This window comes from Lutra lutra, chromosome 3, assembly GCF_902655055.1.
Source record: "Lutra lutra chromosome 3, mLutLut1.2, whole genome shotgun sequence".
NCBI classification, from domain to species: Eukaryota; Metazoa; Chordata; class Mammalia; order Carnivora; family Mustelidae; genus Lutra; species Lutra lutra.
In genome coordinates, this window is record NC_062280.1 from 145790094 (window position 1) to 145809598 (window position 19505).

General features: G+C 42.6%; 1 protein-coding gene across 4 annotated transcripts in view; it reads left to right on the forward strand.

The window, feature by feature from the left end:
• The window catches only part of ENOX1 (ecto-NOX disulfide-thiol exchanger 1), a 571933-nt gene that overhangs the window by 140255 nt on the left and 412173 nt on the right, over nt 1-19505 (forward strand). The window contains exon 1 of one of the 4 annotated variants that reach the window (XM_047723526.1): nt 4853-5028. The exons of the other annotated variants lie outside the window; for them this stretch is intronic. The gene's annotated coding sequence lies outside the window, so the exon portion shown is untranslated. Of the gene's footprint in view, nt 1-4852; nt 5029-19505 lie in introns of those variants that run through there. 4 annotated transcript variants of the gene reach the window in all.

Here is a 19505-nt window from a genome sequence, read left to right on the forward strand (position 1 = left end):
AACCCATCAGGTCTTGAATTTGCCTGGTGAAAAATGAGCAGAGGAAGCTGTTCTAAGTGGAGATTCAAAGGAGAGCAAGAACATATCATGGGGAAGGATAGTGGGACAGAAGTGTTGGCACCACTGTCTGGAGAGCAGAGGCTCTGCACACAGGTCTACAGCAAGGGAGTGGGGCATAGCTGGGAAGGAGGAGAGTCAGGGAAGGAAGGGAGTCAGCTGGTGGATTTGTAAATCTGGGGTTGAAATTTAATTTCAAAAGCAACATTTGGCACACTTGGCAACAAGTGACATGATCAAAATGCCATTTGGGGGAGATTGGTTCTTGCTGTGGGTTACAAAATAACTCAGAAGAGGAAGAAAGCTGGTGCATGATGAGGAGGACTGCCCCTGAGGAAGGAAAAAGGAGAAGGGCTTGCACTTGGCGACAAGATCCACAGAGAAGATAGAAGAGAAAGAGAAGTTACAGGTAACTTTCAGTCAAGCCTAGGGCTGCTGCCTTGGAGAACTCCTCCAGTCCCTGCAAGTCAAAACAAAACAAAACAAAACAAAACAAAACAGGGTATCCAGAAGAAATGTCCAAATACTTTCTGGGATGTGTCAGTTCTCTTCTGAGCCTGCAAGTCACGGAACAGTGGAAATGGAACAGATTGCGAAAGATAGGAGTTTGTTAAGTTGATCAGTTCTCATTTGGAGGCACTCAGACCCTTCCCCTAATTCCACCAGCTCCTAGGAGACCCTCCGGGCAGCAGTAAATAAAGGAGTGTGCTGAGAGTTAGAGGTTAGGGAAGGGAACACAGACCTGCGGATCTTTGGTGCATTTGCATAATTGGATCTGGGTGTGTGGATAAGCATTCCACGTCAGAGAGAAGAGAGGGAAGAGCAGAGGCTTGGACGCAGACATCGTGAACTCTTTGTGAGAAGGCCAAGGGAGAAAAGAAGCCAGAGAAGGAGTGGTCAGGGTGCCAGCAAACCCATGAAATCGTTTGATCTAAACTTGAAATAGATATTTGCTTCATTAGAGCCAACAGTATGAATCCGGCTTTTAGGTCATAAATGAAGGGGCGGTTCCATCCCCCAAGACTGAGCATCCGGAGAAACCTCACAACAAAAACACAGCAAGACAAACGCCCAAAGCAGCTTGGCCAAGCAGAAGTTCAGCTGCCAGAGAGATGTCCATGAACCGCTACTCCTTCACAAATACAGTTCACCCTCGTTCTTCCAAGACCGCACCATGAGAATTCTTTAGGTGGGTGTCAGGAAATTGTCAAGAAAATTCTGCACTCCATGGTGGTGGAGCGATTTAGCCAGAGGGTAAAGGAGGTCAAAAGGTACACATTTCCAGTGGTAAAACGAAAGTGTCCTAAGGATGGCACGTACAGCCTGGTGACTAGCGTTAACAAGATGGTATCATGTGTTTGGAAACTGCTAAGAAAGGAGATCTTTAAAGTTCTCTTTGCAAGAAGAAAAACTTGTAATTATACGTAGCGATGTTAACTGGACTTACTGTGGTGATCATTTCGCAGTATATTCATATATTGAAGGATTATGGTGTTCACCCGAAACTAATATCAATAATATCTCAACTAAAAAAGTTGGAAAGAGAAAGCATTAGCTTCTCCATTGTAAATTAGATCAACCAGCACTCACCTGCCTGCTGGGATGGATTAGAACACTGTAAGTTTTGTTGGTTCTCTAAACTGGAAGTGCTTTTGATTCAAATCTTGCATCAGGCTTTTCCAAGAAAGTGAATTAACAGATAGGCACATATACGTGTGTGTGTATGTATAGTATGTATGAAGAGATTTATTTTAAGGAATCGACTCATGTAATTGTGGCAGCTGGCAAGTCTGAAACTCCTAGGACAGCCAGACAGGCAGGTGTTGGTAGAGCCTTGAGTCTGGAATCTATAGGACAAGTTGGCATGCTGGAAACTTAGTCAGAATTTTGATGTTTATTGTCTTCAGGTAGAATTCCTTGCGGAAACTTAGTTTTTGCTCCTAAGGCCATCAACTGATTGGATGAGGCCCACTCTGATTATACAGGGGAATCTTCTTCATCTGAGGTCAGTTGATGAATAATATTAATCACATCTACAAAATACCTTTAGAGCAACATCTATACTGATGTTGGAACACATACCTGAGCACCATAGCCTACCAGGCTGATGTTTAAAGTTTTGCCATCACAAATTTCTTTTTTTGCCATAGTGAAAGAACAGAGTCAGCCGTATTTTGCCCCAGTTCTTCAATTTGAAATCTTTACATTGGAAAAAGATTCTCTGAGTGATTCTATGGTGGCAGTTTCATCATACCTCTGTTATGTTGAATTATTTTAAACATTTTGTTTGAGGGGCGCCTGGGTGGCTCAGTCAGTTAAGCGACTTCCTTCAGCTCAGGTCATGAGCCCAGGGTCCTGGGATTGAGCCCCACATCTGGCTCCCTGCTCAGTGTGAAGGCTGCTTCTCGCTCTCCCTTTGCCTGCCTCTCCCCTGCCTCTCTCTTGTACACGTGCTCTCTCTCTCTCAGTGTCAAATAAATAAAATCCTTAAAAAAAAAAAAGTCTTGTTTGAAAAGCTGGGCCATGTCAGAGTCCTTCTGTTCTGTCCTACATGATGCCAAATGATCCTGTCCACTCTGCCTGGTGAGGCAGGGTGAGCCTGGGGGTAAGAGGTTATGGATTTCTTAAGCCCTGAAGTGAGACTGCTCTGCTGGCTATGTGACAATCACGTGGGGTTTGGGGAGTTAATATTTTTTGGAAAGAATTTTAATGTTAGAATTTACTGCCTTTTGCCCATATAAATTTAAAGCTTTAATGTTATGCTCGTCTGGTTATTTGCATTTAATATGCATGCAAATTCACAATGTATACTCTGCCGAGAACATAATTTATAAATCGGTACTTTCCCTGGTTGTTAGCAATTTTGGCCGCTTTAAAAATTAATACTTTGAAGAAATATATGTTTTCAAATTTATATGTAGTATCTTTAGTTTTGAGAGAAAAATATGTAGTGCATTCTCTCCTGGAAAGGTAGATCGCCACTACAAAGCTCTCCGTGTTTAAAGAAATTATGCATCATGCTAAAGGTTACACTGTTTTTATGTATTTTTCTTTCCTATGAATGGGCTTGGATGAGGTGTTGCAGATGTTGGTTTCCATTAACAGTGCTGAAAAACATGTGTTTCTGAAGCAGGACTGCAACCTGCAGCATTCTGGTACGACTGGGGGTGAGTCATCTCAGCTGATAAGCTCCCCTCACGTAACAGAGTGGCATTTTGTACTTTTAAGTGGAAGAGCGGTCCTGGACTTCATAACCAAGAAGGGGAGAATCCCAGAGAGAGACTTTGTCACCTCTCTGGCTGTCATTTAAGCTTGTTGTCTTGGCAACATAAACACAGCCATCCATCCTTTCCTCAGGCAGGGAGCTCCAGTCATCCTTGACTCGGCCATGACCTTTTCCTCTCCCCTTCCAATCTGTCGCGGGGCTCTGCCAGGCAGCTCCCAGGCGACGATGGATTGTCTCTTTCTCTCACATCTCTAGGCCATGGCCACAGCCACGTTCTGTCCTTCTTCCAGTGGGACAAGTGACTCCTCCTCACTGGCCCCGTGGCTTCTCAGCTGCTTAGTTACCTCTTCTGTCCAGCTCCAACAAGGCTTCATGAACCTTCCTTCCCACTACCGAACAACATCTTTCGGTTTAGACCTCGTGGTGGTTCAGCGTCCCTTGTGGGGAGCAGACACCCATTCTCAACCTCAGCAGTCTGCTTCTGTGTCCTATCTGAGCCGCACATCTTCGTGGACCGTTAGTCCCCCTCTTCCTGCACCTTGCCAACACTGTGGACCACTCGACCTGAGTTACCTTCCTCCATCTCAGTATCAGCCCTAATTAAGTGATAATGAGCAAAGACTCTCTAGCTGACAAGTTGTACCGGGACGACGACCACCACCACCATAAATACCATTGGTAACCTCTGCATCAGCTTCATACGAAGAGCTGCACAAAATGGACTCTATTCATCTGGCCTGTGGACGTGGACTCAAGACCCAGGTCAGACACTCTGTGTGGCATTGGGCAGCCTGGCAAAGGACACGAGCTGGGATGAGAATCTGTCTTGGGTCTGCTCACCAAACTGTATGCCCTGGGCCACAGCTGGATCTGCCAGGTGAGGGGGTGAACCTCACCCCTGAGTCCTCCCCCACAAGGGCACCGCCCGCCAGCCAAATCATACAAGACCCAGAGCAGAAGGGACACCATCTCCTAACCCACCAGGGAGTTGCAAGGGCGTTGTTTACTTCATTTGTAGTTGGGTACCCTATAAGCTTTTCGATGCCCTGACTTACAGTACATATGGGAAAATCAAGGAGAAACAAAGTGAAGTTTTCTGTTAAGAGGGGAAAACATTAAAAGGAAAACCAAATCTACTCCCTTCCCCTTACAAACCATAAATGGCGAGGACCTTGCTTTTGCTTTTGAATTATGTGACTGTGTCTGATGAATCGGATGTAAGTGCCAGGTAAAGATAATTTTGTGATCAGTAAGATGTCCAGATAAAATATTCTACAGTGGTTTCTCTTTCCATTCCTCCTCATCTCTCTCTCTTTCTCTCCTTCACTTCCCCTCTCCCTTCTCCTCTTCCTCTTTTGATAATGAACATAGCAGCTAATAAATGCATACAGTGTCCTGGGTGGCTCAGAGATGCATTTTTACCAGGCTGGTTGTCTCCTGGGTAACTCCAGTGCAAGGTCCCATGTGCCGTGGGCAGAGTGGTGGCTTCTAACTGTCATAGAATGTTTTGGGACGTGGAGGCTACATGCTTGATTTATATAGAGCTCAGGAGCCTGAGTGTAAGAACTGAACCCTTTTGGAGTTCACACATGTACTGACCTCTCCCATGGCTTAGGAGTCCCCAGAAGAGGCTGGGTCAAGGGAAGTGACGGGGTCCCTGAGAGAAAGCCATGAGTGAAGACATCTGCCAGAGTGGAGGAGATTGAGCGACAGGGTCTGGATGTTTGAGGGAGCAGTGGTTCCAGGTACCCTCTCTGATCTAACCAGCTTCCCCTCAACTCCCCTTACCAAGGGCAGACCCCTCCTCGCACACACAAAAACAAGTGTGTTGTGGCATGAGTGAGGGCTGCAGCATAAAGCTGGGGTCAGTGAACACCAGCCTTGGGACAGATCCAGGCTGTGGCCTATTTTTTGTAAGGACAAAGGGCTAAGAATTGTTTTCAAAATTTTAAAGCACTATAAAGAAAGCAAAGAAGAATGTGCTCCAGAGACAATATTTAGGCCTTTGCAGCCTAAAATATTTATTGTCTGTCCCTTAACAGATAACATTTGCTGCCCCCTACCAAGAACTGATTGACAAAATGGCTCTTCTTCAGTGGCCCTTTTTTTGGAAGAGCAAGGCCCAAGACTAGAAATGGTCTCCCTGATGGCTGGGCCTTGAGGCTGGTGTTCTAGAGGAAGTTATTAGCCCAGACAATGTTGTCAGCAGTGTCGATTGTGACTTGCAGATGGCAGAGTGACGGGTTAGTGGAGCAGAGGAAAAGCAAAGAAGAGGAGGGCTGTCAAGTGGCAGGGCCTCAGGTCTGTGTGTGTGGTCGACATTCACTCCCACCACCCCCAGGGCATCCCAGAGGGAGTAACCGAGGAGAAAAATTTTGGGTGCTGTGTAGGGAATTGGGACTGAGTCTGTTGCCTTAAGTCAACATATTTGCAGCACCATCAACAAGAAGGCACCGGGGAGGGGGACTTCCGGTTTATACTTATGTTCTGTAGTTTACCAGGTATGTCTCATTTTGTAATTATGAAAACCCTCTGAAACAGACAGGAAGGATACTGCTTTTGACCTCAATTTATAGAGAGAAAAGGTACTGATGCTTGGTCAGAGATGTGTCCTGTTCAAGGTCATATAGTTACTATATGATGGAGTTGGAAATCAAACCCAGATACTCCGGTCTAAAACCTGGGCAGCGTTCTCAGAGTCAATGAATTATCACTATGTGGTGTTGTCTCTGCTCCCCTCTCCCCTAACACAAAGCCTTCTCGCTTAATATAAAGTCTCTTTGTAAGTTCCTTATATTACCGTATAAAACAACAGAAATGGTGGAACAGCCCTAGAACCAGCGGATTTTGTGTACCTCAGGTTTGCCATCTTCTCCGTGGGCAGGTACATGTGGAAGAAGCTCTTAGCGGGGTGTCTGGGGTCATTTGCACACTCTGGGGACTCTGGGCTGAGACAGATTACTTGAAGTCAAGTTTGACCTTCAGAACCTATGGAGGGAACAGTTGTGAGAAATAATTAATGACAATTAATGACACCGTGACAACCCTTACCCAAACTGGAGCTGTTTTCACTGTTTTATCATAGATGTCAGAGCAAGACATTATGCAATAGATAAATTGAGTGACCTGTTCTGTGTCTGTATGTTTTAGATATCAAAGACCGTCATTCCTACAGATAGGTACGAGAGAGGATGTTATACATTTGCCCACCACCTACGTACTTTGATAGTCTGTCGTAGCGAAGGGTGCAGGGGAGCCGGCCGTGGTCTGCACAGGCTGTGGCTCTCCATCACAGTCCAAACCTGAGCGATGGATTCAGTCCCGGGGCCAGTGTCCCAGAAACAGGCAGCCACTGGCCCCAGGGAGATCTGTCACAGACCAGCAATCCAGCTGTCTCCAGGAGTCTAACCACATCCATATTCACAGAAGGAGAGCACTCAGGGCTTTCCTGGAGAATGATATCCAGGGACTCTGGGATAATGCTGCCTTTACACTGCTCATAAAATATGTTAAAAAATAAAGCCTTTAAAGTCATGCTTGTGAAGGGTGAGGACAGGAAATGAGCATAGCAGTTCACACAGTGCAATTTCCCTCAGAGCAAGAGGTCCTGTCAATTTCTCAGAGTGGGTATTTCATCTCTTACAGTATCCTTAAGAAGGCCAGGTCAGCTGTGGGTTACTGGCTCGGGAGCTGACTTGGGTCTTTGTCTTCCAGGCTTCTTGTACTTCTTTGATTTCAGCTAAATTGTCATTTCTTAGAGAACCTTCCTCCCGCCCAGCCTTCAATTTCCTTTCCCCCCAGCTCTGCCTCTTGTGATCCCTGTCATCATCCTGTTTTACTTCATTCACAGCACTTAGCACCATTTGAAATTATTTTATTTATTTATTGGCCTGTGTAGTGTCTCTCTGTCTTACCCCTGGAACAGAATCTCCATGAGAACAGAAGCCAACCCTGACTCTCCGTTGACTGTTGTTTTCTGTCACACGTAGAACTGCGCCTGACCCACGGGATGTGCTCCATAAATTTACTGAGTGAAGCAATCAGTGGATGAGTTAGTGGGTAAATATGTGCTTTTCTGTTGCTTCATCTGCTTCCTCCCACAGGACAGTGCCTGGAAACTGGGTAGTGGTCTTCCCTGGTAGAAGAATCCAGAGGGGGATTGTTGTGCTAACAGGTTGCCATAAACTTAGTGGATTAAATGTGCAGATTTCTTTTCTTGAAGTTCTGGAAGTCAGAAGTCCAACACAAGGGGGATTGGGCTAAAGTCAAGGTGTCAGCAGGGCTGCTCTCCTTCCTGGAGGCTCCAGGGAAAATTTTGTTTTCTTGCCTTTTTCCGCTTCTAGAAGTTGCACGCATTCTGTAGTCTGGGGACCCCTTTCCATCTTCAGAGCCAGCAAGGGCGATAGACTCTTTCTCATGCTGCCATGTCTCCGACTTTCCATATCTACGAGTTAAGGACTCATGTGATTAAATTGAGTTTACTTGATAATCTGGGAAACCTCTCATCTCAATGTCCTTAATGTTAATCACTCCTGTAAAGTATCCTTTGCCACGTTAGGTAGCATATTCTGATTCTGGAGAATTCACTGTGGACATTTTGTCAGGGGAAGAGGTGTCACTCTTCTGTCTACCACACGGATTTACTCACAAGAGAGGTGGAGGGACAGTCTCATTTCTCTTCTAGGATATATACTGTGAAAGAAAGAATTCCCAACTCTTTTATTCATTCAACAAATATTTGTAAAGCTCATTATATTCTCCTTGACAGTGCTGTTTCTGGTGATGGGCTGAGCCAGACTACACTGCTGTTTTGTTGAGTTGGGAGACCCTGCAGAAGCTCACCTGAATTCAGAACCAGGCCTGATAGAGACTGGGGTGCTAACCAGAATGGGATCAGTGGGCCCAAAGAGGACTCAGAGCAGCATAGTAGTGGTGACAGTGATAACAGGTAACACTGGTGACAGACAACATTTATTGAGTACAGGCCTGTTTGGAGGATTTATTTCATTTATGCAATCTTTACAATGGTCCTGTGATAGAGGTACTATCATTGTCCCCATTGTACAGCTGATGAAACTAAGGCACAAACAGGTTAACCCCAGACTAATAAGTGATTGAGCCAGGCTTCAAAGTCTGAGGCCATCTGGCTCTAAACTCTACTCCCACTGTACTCTCCTACTGCTCATGGGGCCAATTATAGGGTGGCTGAAGGAGCCCGTGAGAGGACAGAGGGGGATGCTGGGGAGCAGAGCCTCCGTTTCTGTGTGGGTGTGCAGGCTTGCTTGTCGTTTGGACCTTGTGGTTTCTGCCTTGGAAGCATAGGGAAGACCGTACTGTATGTCCTATGTAGCCACTTGCAGTGGAGAGAGGCTAAGATGCTGTCTGTGCTTGGGAGGTCACAGAACCTCGCAGCTCACCAGCAGTTCCTGTTGAGGGGTTGGTGAGGGAGACATTTCCACTGAACCATCTGTTGGGCTTCTGAGTTTCATGAAGTACAAAGACTAGAATGGAACCGAGGACAAGTCAGAAGCCCTGAGTTTAGTGTCCACTATATCAGTTACCAGATCTAGGCCTGGGTCAACACCTTGAGCCTCTGTGAAGAAAAAAATACAAATTCTTTTTTGTCCACATCTCCAGGGAGGGAGAAAGATCAAATTGTTGTTGTGACAAGTACTCTAAAGATCGGTCTTTACTGCCCACGTGCCTAAACAACAGCGTGAGGAAAAGTACTATGTATGAGCACCCAAAAGGTGTCTGGTTTGTGTTGCCCTGGGGGGTAAACTGGAGAGTGTGGGCAAGACAGGACATCTTCTTCCTGTGGCCTCTGGGAGAGAGACTGATTGATGGCAGGGATTTCCAGGTCAGCCTGTGAAAGCAAGCCATCAATCAGGGTGTAAGAAGGCTAGCTTGTCTTTAGTGTCCAGACCTGTGGTCCTGATAGCTCTGATAATCCAAATGTGGTCATCAAAAGGGGAGGCCTCCACCACTTGTGTCCACCTCCCTCACTGTAGTGACTAGAGTGTGGCCGGACAGTTCCAAGAATTTCTTGCATTGAAGTGGAATTCTTTAGGGGGTTTGATGTAATTGAGCACAAGTGACAGCTTCAGAAGGAGGTACAGAAATTTACCTTGGAGTTAGTGAGCCTCTTAAAATACTTACTCAAATAATCAGTAATACAAAACTGTCAAGAGTTACAAAGGCTTTTAAATTTACCCTGCCTATAAGCTAATAAGTGTGCCTGCCACCACTTCCTATATGCTGGCAAAAGACATGAAACCTTTGGGTCAGACACAAAGGACTTTGTTCCTCATGAGATGGCTTCCTGTTCCTGTTGGTTTCCCTTGTCCCCCAGCTCCCAGAGGGGACAATTCAAACCAGACTATGGTGGGTCTGTGTCACAGCTGAGAAATACAGAGTTTAGGAAATCACCAGTTTTGTAAAGAGCTACTGGCAAACTTGCCAGCCTTCCTGGTCAGGAAACAAATCTGTCCTGTCGGGGAGGGAGACACTGTCGTCATCCTTCCAGGCTGTTTGCTTCACAAACATCCTTGAAAAGAGAGTCTGGAATAAAAGCTGTCATGAGACAAGTAGCAAAGTCTCCCATTAGAAACTAGTACATAATCTGCTGAATTCCAAATAGTGACCCAAGGAAGGTATTTGTCTTTCAATGTACAGAATTGTATCTGTGAGTGGATATAATCTGAATTCTGTCTGAGGAAAAAAAAATCCATTTCTAATTCTCTTCGCCTACTGAGTTCTACTCAATATTGCAGGATAGTGATCCAGCCAAACTTTTGCTTAAATAATTACCAGGGAAGTCAGAACTTCTAATGAATTGGTAATCAAATGATATTTTGATTAAAAGTTCTTTACGTGGCGTATGCAGAGGGCATATGGTTGATGGTCTCTTCGATCAACTTTGGTTACAGGAGTAACAACAGTAAGAATTTTATGCTTTGACAGTGGATGATACTGATAGGAATTTATGCAAAGATTTTTGCTTAGAATAACACACGCTTTTCCTTTGATTTCAATCTTAAATTTTCTAGGCAGATTCTTATTGGGAGAATTATTATTTGTTGTACAAGTTTCTTTATATTTGATTTTTTCATTATCCAGATGTGTTAAATTTTATTTTGGGCCGTGCTTAAGAATTATAGACCTATCATTGCCTCCATAGTATGTTGTCAGGCATAAACTAAACCTAAATGATATCCATGAAATAACTGAACTTTGAATATTTTTAGGTGTAAACTTGATAAAAGGATCTACATGGTGTTGTAGATGTCAGGAAATTCAAGGACCCACATTCCGCCTGGGAGCTGGGGTAGTGCTCTGACCATGGCTTTAAATGCAGCTGCATCTGGATTGAACCCCAGCTCTGCTAATTCCTAATTCTGTAATTTACCTACAATATCTGAGCCTCAATTTCCTCATCTAAAAATCATGGATAGTGACTACTGCTTCGTAGTATAGTTGTGCAGCCTAAGTGAAATAAGTTATTCAAAGCTGATACATTCCTTTAATAATGTAAAGGGAATATTGAAGTCAGTTCAGGACCATTACGAAGTTTTTTTTGATTACTTTCAGCTTGGGTGAAGCCTTAAATTCTTAGTTAAATTCCTTCTCTAAAGTACTCATTTATTGTCTATTATTTTTCTAGTTATCTAGGTGCGTTGGGGAATTAAAATCATCCTTTAAAAATCATCCCATGGATATCAAATACTCGTAAATTGCTAGATGCTAATGGGAAAGTCAAGAATCTGCTCCCACTTACTATTGCAGGCGTACAGAGAGCTACCTAGGGAAAAGCAAGTGTTGGCTTAAATTCCCAGAATAAGATGCTTTGCAGATTTCAAAATATGTCACTCACTATAAAATTAATTCAATTACTTACCAGCCACACACATACTAATCAGGGTTGTAAGTATGAGAGACCACAGGGAAGAGTGGACGGCACTCCTTTCTATTACCAGTGCTAGTATTAAGAAATAATGACAGCTCACATGTGTGTGATGCCCTCAGTTTTATGGGAAATCAGGAGCTGAATATTTAAAAAACTAATTACAATTAATTAAGATGACTAAAAGAGCTGTGACGATTTGGGATTCTATTTTTATCAATTTAATCAGTCTCTCCAATGAAAAGTAGGAGAGAGATTTTAGATTTGACAAACAACTTCAGAGCTTTGCAGGGGGAATGGAATGAGAAAGCACAACGAGCAGAAGAGAGTTAAGTAAAATTCTGTACTTTTTAAAATAAGCAGCTACTATGTTTTGAATATAAAGTGGCCAAGACTGAGGAGATAGGGAGTGAGAGAGGGGAGAATTGTATGTCAGCGGATGGGATGAAGGAAGATAAATGATAAGGCACTTGCCTCCTCCAAATATGTAAATCTCTACTCACTGCCACATGTAGAAAAAAGCACTAAATGATGAAAACAGCCTTTATGCCAAATGTGTGTGTGTACCGGGGTCCCCTCTTTATCTGCAAGGGATTCGTTCCAAGACCCCACTGGATGTCTAAAACCTCAGATAATATCAAATCCTATATATCTGTACTATGTTTTCCTTATTCCTACATACCTATGATAACATTTAATTTATGAAGTAGGCCCAGTAAGAGATTACCAATAATAATAGCATAGAACGATTAGGACAATACAAACTGTAATAAATGTTACGTGAATGTGGTTTCTCTTGAAGTATTTTGTCACACCATACTCCCCCTTTCTGTCTGGTGGCGATGTGAGAAGATAGATGCCTGTGTGATGAGACGAAGTGAAGGGAACAACGCCGATATCGTGACGCAGTGTTAGGTGCCAATGGCCGTCGGATGACGCATCAGAAGGAGAACCATCTGCTTCTGGACCATGGTTGACCACAGAGAACTGAGACCAGAGAAAGGAAAACTGCAGATAAGGGGGAAATGTCATATTTAGACAATTCAATGTGTCTTCAGATTCCATAGAAAATGTTAAAGGCTTTACTTAGAGATTGGGTCAAACCTTTCCTTCTGGCTAAGTACCTATTACCACATGCCTAAACTTCTGAGATAGTAGCTATTCTGAGGGGGGAAAGGGGATGAACGATTTGCAAGATACATCAAAACTAGTCTCAACTGGTTGTTAATGGAGGTAACTGGACGATGACATTATTTCTATTTAGTCCAACTCATATTAAATAAGCTCGTACCATAGGTAGAGTGTGTAGTAACTAAACTGATCATGATGGTTAGCTTCTCTCCTCAGTTCATTCACAGCCAGAATGTAGGCCCTGGGGACACAAACAATGTACCCACCCTCAGGCCTTGCATCCCCTGTGAGATGAGGTTACTGAAGCTAACCCCTGCTCTTAAGAACATTATGATGTGGTACGGAAAAGTGCACATTGGTGAGACAAGACACATGCACACATTTAAATCTTTGTGACAATTTTTCTTTGTCTACAAACCGAGTTAGTTTTTAAAGGGTTTTTTAATTTTTAATTTTTTTTGCTATGTAATTACAACTGTTTTACTTTGAAAGACACTGAAATTAGAGTATTTCTTGCATTTTATATTCTACTTATATTTTTCTTTACCTTGGACTGTATATAATCATGTACACAAATATCCCACACCTTCTAGTACAAATGCAGCCGTAACATAAATGAAGAAGTAGAATGTCAGCTCATGTGGAGGAAGTTCAGACTCTGGGCTCTAAGACAGGAAAATGGATATTCCAATAAACAGAGCTGTTGAGGCTACAGCAAGTTATCTGCACAAAGCTGTGGGGTCAGCATTTTTTAGATGGTATCATGCATGAGTACTTAATCGAGTAAAGACATCCAATCCCAGTGGAATCTTGGGGACATGAGGTCAATACTTTCTTCTCCTTGAACATTGGGGCAAACTGGTCTTTGATTCTATAGTTAGCCATCTCTTGGGTGTCTCTGCCCTAAGATCTGCTTCTATTACTTTGAAAATCCTTTTATTGAGATGACCTGAGCGTCAGTGACGCCCACGGGCTAAGTTTAATTGCTTTTCTAAAAATACCTTTTTCTCCCAATAATTTTTTCAGTTCACAATTAATTAAAGAAAAATGTGTTGGAAAGTCTCCCGTTTAAAGTCTTTGTATTCTTCACCATATCGATTTATTTATTTATCACAAATGGCCAATTCTGAATGGGTAGTATTTCAGCTTTCAGCTCCTAGCTTTTTTTCTTGATATTGACTAAATGTTGAAATATTCAAAATCAACAAACCCATAGAGACAGATAAAACTATGTGTGTGTGTGACAGTTGTTACCCCTTTAAAAAAAAACTATTTATAGGAAGTGGCAGAATCTTTTGAAATTGGAGACTGAATTGTGTAGTGATTATTAGCATATGTAATTTGGGCAAGTTATTAAGTAATGCTCTAATCTTTTTTGTTCATTCATCTGTAAAGTTAGGATACTAGTATCTAAATGGTCTAGTTGTGTATTAAAAGTTGAAAAGCATTTAAAATATTGCCTAGTACATAGTAAGTGCTTAATAATAAATGTTATCATTATGACCATTATAATTCTGGTCATTTTTATCTTGACTATTTATATTTTAGAGGTTTGTCAGCTTCTTATTACTTTGAGATATTTTCAGAGGCACTTCTTTTATTTTTATTTATTTTTATTTTTATTTTTATTTTTTTTAGATTTTATTTATTTGTCAGGGACAGAGGGAGAGAGAGCGAGCGAGCACAGGCAGACAGAGAGGCAGGCAGAGGCAGAGGGAGAAGCAGGCTCCCTGCCAAGCAAGGAGCCCGATGTGGGACTTGATCCCAGGACCCTGGGATCATGACCTGAGCCGAAGGCAGCCGCTTAACCAACTGAGCCACCCAGGCATCCCCAGAGGCATTTCTTTTAAAAAATATTCTATTACTCATGGTGTCTCTGATTTCAGTTGAATTGATTTAGATCACACAATAGTCACAGGGGCTTGAGGGCCTTGAGAGTGGGAATATGGTCTATCCTGATGTCCATCATCTCTAGGAAAACACTTTACTCACAGCAGGTGCTCAACAAATTTGGACAACAATCTAGGTCTGGATTTAATTCTTATTTCTTATTAGCAATGAGGTTACTTGATTTGCCTTTCTGGACTCAGGATCTCTGAGGTCCTAAAGCCAACTCTGGAGGCCAAAAGACTTGAGATTTGAGTTTCAGCCCTGCTGAGATTGGGTCCAAGGTACCTGGGTTTCCCCCCAGATCTCTATTCTTTCAGTATCTGTTCAATCATATTTAATGGAGGCACAAGGGAAATTATTTTCAGTAATGAAAGCACAACTTATTAACAGATTCACTAATTTATTTACTTTCTCTGGCCCAAGCAGGATCAATGACCTGTGGTTAAAACTACTGAAAGGTGAAAGTTTTGCTGTTTTAGTTTTTCTTGATTTTACTTTAGACTGTGTGTGCATGTGTGTGCTTTCTAGATCCAGCAAGTAATTGGGAGGTGTATTAAAAGATTGACATATTAGATAATAAAATATCTCCCTTGCTTCAGTCAAAGAACACCAGTGGTGGCTTATTTGGTTTCAGAATTTTAGCGGGCAGTGAGAGTGGGTTCCTCCAACAAGACAGACCATTCTGGGCAGGTTTTCTTTGGTGGGTGGGTGAGTGGGTAGAGACAGACTTTTTCCTATTTGAGAGTGCTGTTTTTATATTTTGCTAGTTACATGAAGGGTTGCATGATGAAATTTGAGTTGCTTCATGCATATCACTGGACTAACATTTTAGCACTATAAAGAAATGGGCTCCAAAGGAATTGGCTTACTTCCCTGAGGCTGATTTGCCTCTGGCTCTGCTGCTTACCAGCTACATAGTTTGGGGGTGTTATTTTGACCTCTCTAAGCCTTGTACCAATCACCCTTAAAAGGTAAGACAGTGAGAAGAGAGGAAAAAGGGACACACCAGCCAAGTTTCTTCTCTTCATGTTAAATTAAATGCAAGCTTTCCTGGAACTACTAGGTCCCAGCTTTCCCCCCACTGGCCAGAACAGAGTCACATGACCACTGCTCCTTGAAGAGCTTGCTGGAGAAAGCATTTCACTTTTCCATTCATTTTAGTGTCTGCCGTTGCCACCAATTTTCCTCTCAAGGGAAAAGGGGGGGTTGACTGTGGGTCTTAGGCCATCATCAAATCTGATTCTAGGGATTTCTTGTGTTAGAGATACTGTTATAGTAAGCATCTAGCAGAAACTTGCAGTAGAAAAATTATGGGGAAAATCGTGTATTTTCTCATGTACAATAATCTGTGGATCGCCAGACACAATATAGCCTTTTAGAATTTAAAGAAAAGCGTACCCACATTGAATCTAGATGTTATTTTAAGATGTATCTCATTTTCAAAAAACCTTAAAATGCAGGGACACCTGGGTTACTCAGTCAGTTGAGCGTGGGACTTTGTTTCATTTCAGGTCATGGTCTCCTGGGTCCTGAGATCCAGCAGGCATGGGGCTCCACCCTTGGGATGCCAGGAGTCTCCTTGAGGATTCTGTCCCTCTGTCTGCCCCCCTCTGCTGGTGCCTGCACCTGCAAGCTCTCTCTCCCTCTCTCTCTAAAATAAATAAATAAATTAAAAACAAACAAACCGAAAATCTTAAGTGTGGAAAAAAAATGCCAATCCTGGAATTGAGGAGCTGTGGAAGTAGATGTGATTAATGATGAACCTGAAAACCTCATTTGTTTTCCTTAGGAATATGACATTTTTAAGTGGGGAATAAACAGACTGCATGGTTTTAGCTACTCAGAGATAAAAACAAATACTCTCTTTTTAGGGGGTATATATTCTACTCTTAATGTAATAATTTTGGGGAAAGTATTTTAAGATTATTTTTGCAACACTGACAAAATATTTTTACATAAAAAATAACAATAAAGATTTTTATTTAAAACAGCATTGGAAATTTTTGAAATAAACCACTTAGAGATGTAAAAGGGATTTTTAGAAACATAAAAACAAAAACCATGCTGGATCAGATTCCTCAACTACCACAAGATATATTATGGAGAGTACCGTTTTCAACCCCAAAGGTCAATGCTCGCTACTCACTCAGACTGTCTGGATCAATGCTGTATATTTTCAGTTTAATTAATTAATTAAAAGATCAATGAATGAGCATGAATGAACGGAATCCATACTGGTGATCTAAGACTAATACCAACCTTTGGTATTAGTGCAAATCTTTTTAAGAAAATACGGGGTTCTTAACAATTTTATACAATAGCCAGTTTGTTCTCTTTAACTAATTTTACCTAATTTCTCAAGCTTTTCATGCAAGAGTTTGTTTATGTTATAAGTTTGGTGGTGAATGTGTTCATGTTCATGCCCACCTTGTGCTCTCTGTAGTTTCTAAAAAGATATTAATATTCCTAGAACAAAGAATACTAAAACTAAAAATCCAAAGTTACTGGCAGTTGTATTCTGAGCTGGAAGCCTCAATGAATTAATAACCTAATGACAATCATCAGTGGTTTTAAAATCCAATATTCAGATATATTACATGTGAAAGACATAGCATTCCAGGAGCGCCTGGGTGGCTTAGTTGGTTAAGGATCCAACTCTTGATCTCAGCTCATGTCTTGAACTTAGAATTGTGAGTTCAAGCCCTGGGTTGGGCTCCATGCTGCGTGTGGAGCCTACTTAAAAAAAAAAAAAAAGAAAAGAAAAGAAAAGAAAGGAAGGAAGGATGATAGATAGACAGATAGAGCATTCTTTATTCATCAGTTGTTTCTTTTCAGTTAGAATATATGTGAGCCTATACACTCTTACCCACATATAGACACACACATGAACACATGTAAACAAACACATGAGCACATGTAGTTTTCACATATAAAATACACAGTGAAAACAGATTTTTTTCATATAAAAATTTATTTTAACAGATTGTGAAACTTGGAGCATAAAATACATAATAATAGATTAAACAGAGACCCAGCTAAGCAATAATGCTAGGAGACATTTGAGTCAAAAATAAAAAAACAGCCATTTGCACAACACAGATTTCAACTTCTTCGGTTAGGTTGGCAAAGAAGTTTATTAGGGTTAAAATCAGCTCCTCCAATTATAGTCTTTGTTAAAGTGCAGCGGATTTGAAGAAAATTTCTCTGAATTAGGGGATCAAATGTTACAGTTTTTGAAAAAAAGGCCCTAGACACTTATGATGATAGTGTGAGTTAATTCTATTTCCCCCAGTGAGGTCTCACTGTGAGAACACAATGCACCACTTTGGCTGAGATGCTGTTTCCAATAAATATGGAAATTATGGCTTCCAGTGCTATGGCCTGGTATGAAATCTCATGGGAAATAACTTGAAACTATGTGATAGGTTTAAAATTAATTCCTACTCCCCTCTCCGAAGTAACCAACCTATATTTACAAGATGTACCATTATTTCGTGGCCATGCAGAAAGATGAGCAAATGCCGTGCTATTTTGTAGAATGAAGCTGTAGTGATAAAAATCTCCTAGTCCATATATATGCTTGTTAGCAGAGGACTTGAATAAAGTGGTGTGTGCTTCTGTAAGCTAAAGAGTCACTCTCTGATCCTTCCCCCTGTTCTTTCCTGGGCTTTCTCTAATGACTCTCAGCAGAGAATTACGATTGGGGTTTTTCCCTTTATGGGATGAGGTTGGTTTTGTAATGATGAGTTTTGAACTAAACCCACATTCTCAACCTTGTGAAATCCTGGTGGGACAGAGGTGAAACGTGCTTACCATTTTCAGATTGATTTGTCGAGGAGCCATTAGGGACGGACAACACTGGAGGTGTCGGGGGAGACAGTTACTAAGAGTGGGGAGAAACAGGAGATGAAGAGCGTTGTTTTTTTTTTTTAGATTTTTTTTATTTATTTGACAGACAGAGATCACAAGTAGGCAGTGAGGCAGGCAGAGAGAGAGAGGAGGAAGCAGGCTCCCCGCTGAGCAGAGAGCCCGATGTGGGGCTCGATCCCAGGACCCTGGGATCATGACCTGAGCCGAAGGCAGAGGCTTTAACCCACTGAGCCACCCAGGCGCCCCTGAAGAGCGTTTTTGAACATCTCCGTAGATAAAGCCAAGATCCTCAGTGAGCGTTTGTTAGTGTTGTTCTTAAACGACTTGAATTCACACGTGACAACTGCCCCCGAGATCAGAACAACCTAATCCATACGTGCCCTGAACGTGCCTCCAGCTTCCTCGGTGGTGTCTGAGACTAGGAAGGGCTGGGGGTGGGCCTGGCCCTTCCTGGATGTCATGTGGCCTGTGGAGCTTCAGGGGCAAAGGCTTGTGGATGTGCTATTGATTTTTTTTTTCTCCTTTAGGAACCAGTATTTCTGAACGTCCTCCTTAACTTTCTGTACCGCCTGTGGTAGAGTGTCTGTTCTCTTTAAATCATGTTCCGCCAGTTGAAAAAGACGTTAAGAGATTAGTCCTGCATTTTGTTCATTTCTAACCAAGGGGAAAGGAACTTCGTGGAGATTTAGTAGATTAATAAAAATGAATACTTGTGCGCAATATTTTGAGCTCTCGGGAAGTTGGCTCTGAATAACTTCCAGGTATGAGTGTCAGGCCAGGGTTGGGATTCCATGAATGAGGAGGGGCTGTGAGCTGAGGACTCTAGGCTTTAGGAAGTGGGGCTCCCCAGCAGCACCATTAGAAAGCTGATGCTGCTCTCCATAAAGTTAGACCATAATGGTTTCTCCCCACCTTGCCCTTTTCTTTCCAGTCTTCCCCTTTTGGTCCCAAGGTGGTAGTGAAATGATGACTGAGTGAGGCCTGGGAAAGTCTTCATGTAGACATCCAGGCTGCTGCTGGCCTGGAAGAGGTCTCTGGGATGTCAGGTCTTCCCTTGTGTTTGAAGTAGCACTGACCTGTGGGAACTGGGAGAAACCCATATCAGGAAATTTGGGTCTATTGAGAAATCTTTCTGATTGGGTTACCTTGGCCCACCTGAGGGCCTGTTGCCACAGTTAATGGGGGGGATGAGATGCTCTGTGCTCCCCATCCCTCATACCCAGCCCAGCGCCGCATTCTGGGTGCCTCTAAGAGCAGTCTCTCTCCTTTCTGCCTCCTCATGAAAGCCAACAGTGTTCCGCTGCCCAGCCTCACCACAGCTGAGCCCAGCAGGCATATGGGAGACAGGAACGATGGCCCCAACCCTTGGGACAGAGCCAGTCCTAATATACCAGCTCTTGCCCCAGGGAAGGCTGACTGAGGCATAGA